Source organism: Rhinichthys klamathensis, unplaced genomic scaffold, assembly GCF_029890125.1.
Source record: "Rhinichthys klamathensis goyatoka isolate OS25496 unplaced genomic scaffold, OSU_Roscu_1.1 h1tg000073l_1, whole genome shotgun sequence".
Lineage (NCBI taxonomy): Eukaryota > Metazoa > Chordata > Actinopteri > Cypriniformes > Leuciscidae > Rhinichthys > Rhinichthys klamathensis.
This window is the reverse complement of record NW_026606616.1, coordinates 848,120-860,771: the sequence shown is the minus strand read 5'-3', so window position 1 is coordinate 860,771 and position 12,652 is coordinate 848,120. Positions and strand designations below refer to the sequence as shown.

The window sequence follows — 12,652 nt, the reverse complement described above, 5'->3', positions numbered from 1 at the left end:
AGCTTTGATATCAAATGGATCCGCAGACATGATTAAACGCAGCAATCTGAAACCAGCACAATACTGGAGAACCAAAAATGTGGCACTGGACAGCTAGTCATTCTCTCATTCCTTGTTTGATTGAACACTCCTGTCCTTTTTACTTTCCGTTCAGTCATAAAAGAGTGTGGCGTAAAGGAATAGTTCACCCAAAAATGAAAATTCTGTAATTTTTCTCACCCTCATGTCATTCCAAAACCTGAATGGCTTCCTTCTGTAGAACACAAAAGCAGACATTTTGAATAATGCACTTGTCGCTCTTTTTTTTCTCTCTCCATGCAATGGAATGGGGAGCTTCAAAACAGACAAACAAGCACCATACAAGTATAAACAAAAGTGGTTCATATGACTTCCAAATCATATTGAGTCAGTGAGTCAAGTCTTCTGAGTCAGTGATTTGAATGTAAGAACTGAACCGGGGAGATTCTTGAACAAATTATTCAGACTAGTTCAGACTCAAAACAACGATTCATTCACCACTTCTCTCAGGAATGTGAAAATTAATTTTTACTTTTGGGTGAACTATTCCTTCAATTTAAATGACTAATAATTGATAAAAAAATAAATAAACATAATGTGTAGACAATAGACATATGTACATTTATAAAGCTACACTCAATAGGGTTTTATATAGAACCCATAGGGATCTTGACTCAATTTTAAAATGCCAAAACGTTTCTATATAAGGAAAAATGTGTTATAAAGTATGAGTTATAAAGTAACTCTCTAGATTCCTTGTGGATTGAAGTTTTTTTGGAGAGGTATTAGCTGCATAATTGAGTCTGTGAATACTTGTACTTGACGTATTCATTCATGTTAATTAACTTACAGCAAGTCATAAGGGAGTTGACTTATGAGGTAACAAAGAGATGTATTTAGCAGTGAGATCTACCCCAGGAACAAACAAAATCTCAGACGTATGTGTTTGTATGAGAGCATGTGTTGCTATGTTGCCTCCAGCACTGTGAGCTGAATTTTATCAGAGTGTCACCTGTGTGATTAGTAGAGAGCAAGAGAGACGGGAATATATTTAGAGAGAGAGTAAATCAAAGACTCCGTCAAGCATAATCATAATCCATGTCCTACCATACCCACTGAAGATGCAATGATATCGTAACATGGCCTGTAAGGTCATTGTCATGTGTCAATCTCTAATTTCCTTCACAGCGGATCTCTTCCTCTGTGCCTCTGGATGTCTTCATAATCCGAAGCAGACATGATATTAACCCTGCGCACAGAGATTCATATCTCTGGCGGTTTGTCGCCCTGAGGCTGAGTGGAATGACTGAAGTTATCAAACAACGCTGCCACCTCCTAAGGACCCCACCCGTCAAAACTCTGATCGCTTAGTAACAGCCTACCTATATATTCCACCATGCATACACATTAACGTGTGTTAGAAGAACCACCAGTGCATGGATAGTGAGATGATAAAACTATGCATTTTCAAGTTTAAGGAAGCTTAATAGAATTAACATGGTCTGTTGATGGAACAACGGACATCTTTTTAAAAGAATGGTTCAACAAAAAAAATGAAAAATCCTCATCATTGAGGTGAGTTCACAAGTAGAAGGAAAAGAAACTGAACACAAACCTAATTGGTTCTTGTGTGTGTTTAGAACAGGGTTTTTCAGAGGGTTGCAAGAATAAAATTGGCTTGCAAATTTGTATCGTTATTATTATTAATAATAAATAATGGTTCATAATAATAAAAAAAGAACATTCTAAAATCATATACTAATAATATATATTTCTTTACATTATTTAAAAAAAATAAAATACAAATAAAATAAATAATAATAATAATGAAAATGAAAATAAATAGAAAATTATGAAAAAAATAACCAAATATGAATACCACCATTTTATTCTACATACTAGAGTTGGGGTACTTGGACGCACTCGGGTGGACATGGACTCAAAAAGTAACAACATAAAATAAAGATGGCATATTATGGCATATAAGATATTAAACGTCTCCCACTGAAATTGAATAAGTACTTGGGCTCGACTTGACAAGATGGACTTGGACCCAACACTACTAGATACTGTTTGGAAATCATGAGATTAATCACATTTCTTTTATTCAATGGACATGTATAGTTTTATTTATACCTCTGGGTTTTCAACATGGTGGTTAGAAATAATAAAAAAGAAAAAGTTTTTTTAGACATGAAAATATATAGCTGCTCATATTTGGGGTCGAAAAAGTTTGAAAAGAAGACTTGAAATATAGTACACAAGTCATATAATTCACAAAATAATTAATTTTGTACTCCCAAAAACCAGATTTGAAGTGCCATGAGCATGATTAAATGATGACAGCATTTTCATTATTTTGGTGATCTATCCCTTTAACATGTTCTTGAAATGTTCATAGATTGCATGAACAGCATGACCAACATCTTAAAAGGGGATTAGGCCCCAAAAAGTGTCTAATTTCCCTGGACACGACATCTCAATAATCCAGGCCTCTCCAGCCAGACGAGCCACATGTACAGTTGTACAGAGAGTAGCACAGAGCTGTATGGATTGATTTAGAGCAGTAGTGCATAGAGCTGCAGACAGAAATATAGGTTTAGAGGAGCGGTATAGAGTGATATACAGACCATTTTTGATTGGTGTTCCGTGGCACAGAAAGATGTAAAGCAGTGAGGAGCGGCGTGGAGTTGTTTAGAGCAGCGTAGGGCAGTGTAGATCAGTGTAGTTTAGCACGGCTCCCTTCTCCCACTATCTGGAGCAGAGCGACAGACTGCCGGGCCCATGGGGCAGATTCTCTGGCATTCATCCACACTGTGAGCCTGCTGGAGGAAAGAAAATGGAGCTCTTTGGTAAAACAGAAACCCCCCTTTTTATTTATTTTTTTGCTGCTATCTCCTTTTTCGCAAATGCATGTGCAATTATTTTCCTGTTCTTCTCTTTGCATAGTAATAGGACCGATAGATCTCCCTCATTGGAGGAATTTCCAAAATCAATTTTCTCTAATTATCATCCCTACCTTTTTGCTTTCTCCTTTTATCTCGCTTAACATCCCCTCTCTACTGTGCATTTATTCTCGTTATCTGATCCTTCCTGTCTCAAATGTGTCTCTTTCTCGTTTAGCTCTCTGTTAAATTGTTTAAACCTTTACCACAGCCTTTAAAAAACTCATCTCTGTTCATGGGCATGTTAACGCTCCTCAGCACATCTCTACGATGGCTATGACCACTGACTGGGGTGGAAGTAATGTTTTTTTTTTTTTGCAGCTAAAATCAGAAGCAGATGGATTCAGGATGGCTCAAATTAGCCTCTCTCTCGTGTTCTGCTGTTGCTAAGTAACAGTTGACAGACAGGGGGTGACAGGCCAGTGATGGCAGCGTTTGATGGCAATATGTCTTTGGCTCAATGGCTCCGAGCTAACATTGAAACAGTGCCTCATTTAAATCAGAAGGAGAGTGTGTGTGAGAGAGAGAGATTTTTGTAAGAGTCTGTGAGCAAGCAGATGAGCCAAACCTACCACACACATAGCCAAAATTTGTCACTCATGTCATATGTGAGAATACAATCATGTTGCCATACGGACATCTGTTGTGTGCCAATGAAATATGTTGTTTTAAGGGCATTAACCAATCAGAATCTTGCCTTTCCCCAGCATAAGATCACAGATTTGACTGTATTTTAAAACTGTCAGTCACACAGACCATCAGAAAAAACAAAAGGGATGGAAAACTAAAGAGAGCGAAGAGGCCATTTTTTATAAACTATTATGTATCATGTTTTTATTGGTAAAATTGGTTTATGTCGGCATAAAAAGGAAGTTGCAATAGTCTTTTCTTCTCTATTTGTGATGTATATCCGAGTGAAAAGGCTTCTCGGTTTTAGGATTTTCCATGTAAACTGCAAAGAACTACACTGGTTTTCTGATTTGTCACTCATGTAAACCTGCATCATTGTGGTAGTTGTTGTAGTCTTTATGTAGAAACTTGTTAGCAAAAGCTCAACAGTTTTAAAATTCACGTTTGCGGCAAGTCTTTGTGTACTTTATGTTTTAAGACAAGTCTGTGAGTAGCCTACCTTATATTTTACTGTATACTTTTGTTAGCCACTGTGTGTGCAGCTCAATGATTTCAATAAACGTTTTTACTTGACATGGTACACATTGCACTTTTCTCCGAAACTATAGATGGCAGTGCAGACAGAGACAATATCGGCTGAAACAGCAATAACCGCAGTAAATTGTCAGAGTCACAAAAACATAGACATAATAAATACATGTCTATGGTCACAAATGTCACAGCGTAGGTCAAATCTTGCTGCTTTAATATAATTTGTTGTCTGTTTCAAGTAGACTCACCTGCTCAGTCGACCTTTCTTAACGTTCGTTCAAATGGGATTGTTTAGCGACACTTCGCCAAGCAATGCGTCAGGTGTGCAATGACGTTTTGTTTTGGCGCGCGGAGCCACGCGCGAGCGAATCAAGTCCAAACGAAAACGAGAGGAGCCAGTGAGTGAGTTGGAAATATCACAACAACGGGTCGGAAGCTGTGATGAGCAGAAATAGCAGGAACCTACTCAGGTGAACTTCATTTCTCAAACAAAGTTGCTGGAGTTTGACAGTAGCCTATCTCTGTCTGGCTCTACTTTACATTTTTACAGTTTACATTTGAAAAAGTATCTTGACACTTTACGTTTCAAACTATGTTGAATTTTTTTTTATAGTGTTCCTTCATTGTCCCATCATGACATCTAGAGCAAAGCCAAAACAATTAACTGTTAATTCATGTATGTATATAATTTCATTAATTTAAACAACTAGAAATGTTAAAAATATAACGGTAGGCCTATATAGAATAAGTGATTAACCTCGGCTATATATTAGGGGTGTAACAATTATATCGTGTCACAATATATCGCAAATTCGCAATACAAAAATGCAATAATATGTATAGTGAATGGTTCACCCAAAATAAAAATTACTGTGTGAGAATTTTTTTAGTGTCAGAACTACATAATGTTGAATATAATGTATAATTATGCAATGGGGGAATATTTATGGCTCCTGATAATGCCAAATGTCATATGTTACCAGTAAAAAGTGGCCTACATTTTGGCATTGACAGAGTGCAAGCATATTCGTCTAAAATAATTCTGTATTTTCAACTTCAGAATCATGAATATTTTTATTCTGGTGTCTCTATTGTCCTGTGCATTGGGTTACCAGCACTAAGTCCAAGCCTATTCATTTACACCCACAATGTAATACCAAAATTATTTTCATTTTAATCAACAGTCTTTTTTTTTTTACCTTTTACCAAATGTCTTGGAGTATGGCAATAATATCGTATCGTGCGTTCAGTATCGTGGTATCGAATCGTGACATGAGGGTATCGTTACACCCCTAAATATATATATGTTATAAAAGTGTCCGTTAATTTTGAATTAAACTTACAGTAAAGTGTTAGCAAGATTCTTCAAAAGATTTTTAGTTTTGCCTTGCACAGAATAATAACGGTAAGCAGGTTAAGAACAAAATGAGCATAAATAATACAGAAGAGTCAATTATAACAGCATTGTCATTTTGGGGTGAACGACTCCTTTAACCCCCAAAATTCCACATTTTCCTTGTGGAGTTTTTTCCCCTTCATTTTCAAGACTTTTAAATAATAAATTGAATGAGCAACTGCAATCATACAGTATGTTCCTTCATTTTATTTTTTTATTTTACTTTGATGTACAATGCAATGTTTATTAAATTCTGTACTAGAATGTGTCATTCTATAGCAATATAAAAAAGAGAGAGAGAATAAGAAAGAAGCTCGGGCACAGTATTAGCTAGAGAAGGTTTATTATTCTCTGCAGCACTCAATCAAACATTGGCCCTATGAACAGAGAGTAATGCTAGAGAATCAACCTCAGGGCTTCTGTCTGTCTCTCTCTCTGTCTCTCTCTCTCTCTTTTATTCCTTACAGTGTGTGAGTGGTATCCATCTGTCAACTGTCAGTGCCAGTGAGAGATATCCAGAGCTGTCACATCTTGTCAGCTCTCTGAGCTGACGCCTTTTGCAGCTGCCTGGCCAACACACACATACACACATACACACACACACACACACACACACACACACACACACACACACACACACACACACACACACACACACACACACACACACACACAGTGTCCCTGATGATGGCCAGCATGCAGCCGCACTAAATGGGGAAATAATGTGGCTGAAAGAAAGAAAGCAGATAAAAGCCGTATAAAAAAAATCGTGGGCCGGAAGAGGGATGGAGGGATGGCAGGAGCAGACAGATTGTACAGAGGGATGATGAGTCAGATCCAGGCTGTAGAACTCTGTGGATGGGAGACTGAGTTGGAGAACCATCAAAGTGCTGTGAACGGGGGTTAGGCGAGGGGCAGCGGGCATACGGGCAGCGTGAAGAGGATTAACACAGAGAAAAGCTCAGAGATGGCTGTTTCAATGGCCACAAGATGAAAGGGGCAGAGTAGATATATGACAAATATATAGCGTGCCCCTCTTCGGCACGCATTGTACGTCCGTTTCTCCTTCAGTCTGCAGATTAATGCTCTTGATAGAGTTTTTAAGACTCGCGTGACTTTGGCGTTAGTTTGAATGGCTGTTAAACGGCTTGATGTAGCTATTTGGCTCTTGTCCCAGCTCTTAAAATTATCTCCTTCTCCCTGTCTCCTTTCCATCATTAGTTCAGAATCAGATCTTTGCAAGATCTGAATAAATAAAACCAAGATGGCTTCAGCTCCATCACTATCGTTCCTCAATCCTCAGCGTGTTAAAAAATCTAAAGAATCTAAAGAGGAGGGAAGGATCATTTCGAATTTTGGAAAAAGGCCAGCTCAGTGTTGAGAGATCAGAGCAGGACATTCCCATCTGACTTCCTGTCTTGATTTCACTCCACAGGAAGCAAGAAGTCAGGTGTGGCCAGGGGAAACAAAGATACAGCTTATGTTTAAGACGTCCATCTCTGGGGCCCAGATTTGAAGGATTAGTTCATCCAAAAATGTACATCCTGACATGATTTGCTCACCCTTGTGTTGGACTAAACAAGTATGCTCTCATTTTGTAAAGTAGAAAGTTGCTTGTGTCTAGATTCTTTAAGTATAATGACATGAGATTAGTATGCTCATTTTTGTGAGTGTATACTATCCATTTACAAGGGGAAAACTAAAGACATATGGTCAAGTGTTTAAATGAAGCATTCATTTTCTCTGGCTGACACAATATAATGATGAGAAGTACTGTGCATAAAATGAGCGGGTGTGAAAAAGAGAGATAATTAAAGATTGATTGAGAGATGATGTTGATGTACATGTGAGTTTTGTGGCACTTGACAGTTTCCGCATTTGCATCTGCGACCTCAGCAAAAATGATCTTTACCACTCAGACAGAGTAGGTGTGTGTATGCGTGTGTCTTACAATGCCTGATGTGTGGTTGGTTGTATTTGATATTAAGGAGTTATTTATTTCTAGCCTGGCTCCGCCCTCCTACGTACTTCCGCTCAATTTTCATTTTCCTTCAGTACTACGTCTGGGATTGTGGTGCAGGGATGGAAATTAGCACCCGCCACCAGCCAAATGCGGGTGATTTTGGGTTGTGGCGGGTAAACTCGCTTCACCTACCGGCCACCGTGGCGGGTAAATAAAAATAGCATACCGTTTCACCCAGACGGCGGACACTTTTAGAGGAGGCACACCTTCAAAAAAAAAGTGGCGTTACATCGCAGGCGTAGAGGTCTGCAGAGAAAACATCATGGTGCGTTCACACCAGACGCGAATAGAGCGTCTGGCGCGAGTGATTTCAATGTTAAGTCAATACAAAGACGCGTTACGCGCATAAAAAAATCCTGCGGCGCGTCAAGTTCGAGCGTCTGGTTCTAATGCACAACAAAGCAAATATTTTGTCACATAAAACTTAATTTCAATATATGAGACATATTCATTTTGTATTGAATGCTATTTATTCCATTTCATATCTAGATTATATGAAATATTATTCTAATGTAAAGGCAACCAACATACTATAGTGCATAAGTTCGTGTCTGGATAGTGTTGTGTGAGAGGGAGAAAAAAAATCACAGGACAGGTTAATAACTTTTGGAGGCTGGCTCAATTTATCATCAAAACAAAAATATTAGGTGGATGAGGCCGAGGGTGAGAGAAAGAGAAAATGTCAGTATTTCCTTTAGACTTGAGATTAAATAAACTGCTTAAGTTACACATTGTCGGTTAAAAACAAGAAAGTGGCTGGTAAAAACATTGAGTGGCTGGTAGATTTTGAAATCCACCAGCCACAGTGGCCGGTGGACAAAAAAGATAATTTCCATCCCTGTTGTGGTGTATTTTTTGGTTTTCTCCGGTCAATTTTTTACTGGTCGAATCAGCGAACAGAGGGAGTGGCTGAGAACGATGACGTTGATGTTGTGCGCTAGTTTGAGTGGTTTGAGCATAGAGGGGTTTTTGAGTCGTCATACGTCACGACCAAACGTCAGCGATTGGTTATGGCAGATCCAGAGTGACTCTGGGCAGATCCAATAGTTTTAAACTTCAACAGAGTACCCGCCTACAAGGAAGTTAACGCTTGTCAATGGAGCGAGGCCAGACTCTCTGTACAAATTAAATGTACGAGAGTCTGGTGGGACCAGGCTATTTTATTTCACCCTAAAATGAACCACATTTACCCAGATATTTACTCAAGTATCAAATGGCTTGGGAATATGTAGTGTTGGGGAAAGTTACTTTTAAAAGTAATGCGTTACTTACAATATTGTATTAAAAAAGGTTACTAATTGATACTTAGCAGGGCTCTAGAGTGCGACCAATTTGGTCGCATATGCGACTAAAATTTGTAAGGGTGCGACTAAATTTTTTCCAAGGTCGCACCGGTGCACCTAACGTCCTCGCGTCCGCTGCCAAGTTTCCACGAGCGAAGCGCTTGTTCTCCTTTGTCGGAACTCACAGCACACTCATGGTTGGATCATATCGTGGTCTAAACCAATCAGAGACAGAGATAGGGCGGGATAGTTACGGCAATCAGCATCAGCAAAAGAAACGCAAGAAAACAGACGACGAACAATGAAAAGAAATAGACCCATAGAGTTTTTTCTTTTAGAAAAGTAGGCCTGTTTCCCCCAACACTCTGCCCGGTACGGATGGGTACCGAAACCCGGTATTCAACTTCTGAAAGACCGCTGTATCGATCAGCTCGGACGTGATCGGTTCTGATGTCGGTAACTTACTGGAGAAATTAAGAAAATACACATACTATTTATTATTACTATAAAGACGTTATTTAAAAAAAGAATTAATCTTGCGAGCCTTTTCTGTGTATAATAATATTACACCATTTTTGCTATTCGCAGTCCAAGAGAGAGAGAGAGAGAGAGAGAGAGAGAGAGAGAGAGAGAGAGAGAGAGAGAGAGAGAGAGAGAGAGAGAGAGAGAGTGAGATCTCTCACGCGGAGCCACAGCGCGCAAAACACGACAGCTCTGCTTAATGAGTGACGACGCAGAACTAAACATTCAAACGTAGCCTGGTTACACTTTAGGTCTGTGATATTAGTCTTATTTTGTTTTAGATTTCGGCTTCCAAAGATTATAAAAAAATATATTGAGGTAAAACCATTAAAAACTAAAGACACATTCGGTCTGGCTCAGCTTCCTTCCATTCGCAGCAGTGCGCAGTCACTTCTCCCTAAAACTCAAACTTAACGACAGAATCAGCTCGTGATTGTTGTAAAATGCAGTCCAGCTACTGTTGCTAAATTGCGGGACGCGTTTAATAATAAAAAGAGCTATTAAAAGCACAAAAGTCTGCACAAGAGATGCTGTTCCCAAGGCGACGCGCGCTCTAAAAACAGAACGTAACGAGACAAGCAAATTATACTTTGGGTTTCATGTGCGTGTCTAAACTATCAAATGTACACAAAAATATGTCAAAATGACCGGCTTGTATTCACAGCTCTTGAATTAATAACTTCAGCTTTAATAAGCATTATCTATCTATGATAAAATATGCAGTGTTATTTTACATTTGATTACTTTATTAGATTTCTTTTTAGACCATACTTGAACAGTAGCTAATGTTAGTAGACCTTCCTGAAATTAAAGCACTGTGTAGGCCTATATAATGTGCATCTTTGTTTAATTGTTTATCTTTGTTTATAAAACAAAAAGAACCGATAAGAATACTGTTAAAGTACCGGATCGCTAAGGAGTATCGGTAAGAGTAGTAATACCGTTAAAACCTTATGGATACCCATCCCTACTCCCCGGTCAATGCTCCGACCACAGCCCAGACATGGAGCTACTTCAGTCACCCGTCTCCCCAGTCCCTGTAAGATGCCAAGCCCTGGTCCTTCCTCGGTGAGCCTACCGAGCCTGAGCTAGAGACTCAAAATAGTTAGTTTGGCAGCTCAGTGAAGCACAAAATTTTTTTTTTGTATACAATATAATTGTGCTTCAAATTAAAAAAAGTATTTACCTACACCTTATTCTTGTTTAAAATCATTTACATAATATATATGCATGTATATGGAGCATGATAAAAAGCTGAGCTTGAAATTGTGGCGTTAAAGGCGACGCGAGCCGAGGAAACATTTGGGTGCACCTAAATTTTGTGCTGGTGCACCTAAATAAAAAAGTTAGGCGCACCAGTGCAACCAAGGCAAAAAGTTAGTCTGGAGCCCTGCTTAGATAAAGTGTTGTTATATACTTTTGTGTTACTTTTTCTCTTCTGGGCTCGGCTTGCTTGTTTTTTTTTTTTAATGACAAAACAAAACAAAAGGTCTATTTTTGCCAAATGTAACCCCAAAAGTGAAATTAGACTGAAGGAAATGCAAATTCAAATGCAAACACAAACAAACTTTTTAGCAATGCGGCCATAAGAAAGAACACTTTTAATTTAGCAATTAAAAAACAAAAACAAATGTGATGTTTAACTAAAGTCATTTTTGTTTATTAGTACGGTTGAATTGGATCATGGAAGGTCAGCAGCAAAGACTTTGCTTAATAAAGTGAGATTAAATACATAAGTAAATTTGTGTTATTTAACACATTTATATAATAATTATCATGAGATTTCATTTAACTGGTTTTATGTATTTTGAGGAATACTGAATCTGTTTTTGTGCAAGTGAGATGAGTAAATGCCTGCTAACATTTAGTCTAGAACTATAATAAGCATAATGTTTATACAGCTCACATAACGCGTCTGCATTTACTCCCGATTTCTCTCAACATGGGGGACAGGAGAGGTGTGTGGGACAACAGGAAAAAGTAGATAATTAGTTTTAAATTTAAAAGTAATTTTACTTTACTATTACTTAAAGTAATCTGATTACAAAACTTGCGTTACTTGAAATGCTTTACCGTCAACACTGAACACATACGTCACAATAGAGAAGAAAAGACTCGCAAGGTTTAACAATGATAATATTATTTAAATTTTTTGAGTGAACTATCCCTTTAAGGTTTCTGAAGATTTAACATGATGTTTTGTAAGAGTTAGAAAGTCTACGAGAAAGTAGTATAGATGTTGTTTGTGTGGTTTTTACGTGGAATAATGTGTGATTGTGCACATTTCCTTACAGGTTCACACACGCACCAGGAGGGATCTGAAGCCCACGCGACACAGACACCTCAACCGAATGTAAAACAAACACACTCGATTTCACTCTTCAAAAAGATGTTCTCCACCTTCAAAGCCTTACGACGAAAGCAGAGCGGAGCGCTCCAAAACACAGGCAACAAACAACTCGTTTATACATTCTCCTAATTCCTCTCCGACGGGCCTCAATGTCTTTCTTCAGCAACAGACTGTTGGGGATCACGGCTTCAACGTTGCGGTTTTAAGACTCCGCCGTCTCCCCTCCCCGCTCCTCCGCTATCTCTGTGATAAACGCCGGAGCAAATTCAAAGCCAAACAAACACGGATTCAAAGAAAGATTTTCGTGGCAACTTAAGGAAAGCGTGCGTTCCTGACAACGTGTCGCCGGGGAGTTTGTTCAGTCGGTGCTCGCTCAGATAGACCCTGGCTGTTCATCCTGAGCAGGGAAGTGCATTTGCTTGATTATCATTAAAAAAAGAGAGATGATGTCTTCAGAAGTCAGCGGGGATATTTATCAGACTCGCAGTTGGAGACGTGATGGCGTGTCTCTTCTAATAGAACAGCCTCAAGGCTCTGGGCCTGTGTGCGCAGGTTATGATCCCATGAGAAGTGAATAAGTAAAGCGCTGACTGATCACATGTATTTACTTCATGCTTGCCTTTTGTCCTGTAATGAATATCAATGAATGAAAAGGCAAATGCGGATGAATAACTTATGCTATTAGATGGCATACTTATTCAAATGAACATTACCGCAGCATAAAGTAGTGTAGACTATATGACACAACAGATTAAGGCTTTTACCATTATAAACTGGTTCATACTAAAATAAAAACTAAATTCATAATAAATTAATACGGATCTCCTTCAACAAGCTGAAGAAAAATAAAAGCTGGTCTTAACTAGTTTAAACTGGCCTTCTCTTAAACTAGCCAACAGACCAGGCTGGTTTAAATAGTTTGTTGTTGAAACGTTGTTCATTTTACTTTTGTTG

At 38.6% G+C, this 12,652-nt stretch overlaps 1 long non-coding RNA gene across 1 annotated transcript; it reads left to right on the top strand.

The window, feature by feature from the left end:
- Positions 1–4,525: 4,525 nt before the first annotated feature.
- Positions 4,526–12,460, top strand: LOC130085108 (uncharacterized). Its single transcript, XR_008807107.1, has 3 exons — positions 4,526–4,594; positions 6,956–7,102; positions 11,643–12,460. It is a non-coding gene; the product is annotated as an uncharacterized LOC130085108 (long non-coding RNA).
- Positions 12,461–12,652: the final 192 nt, after the last annotated feature.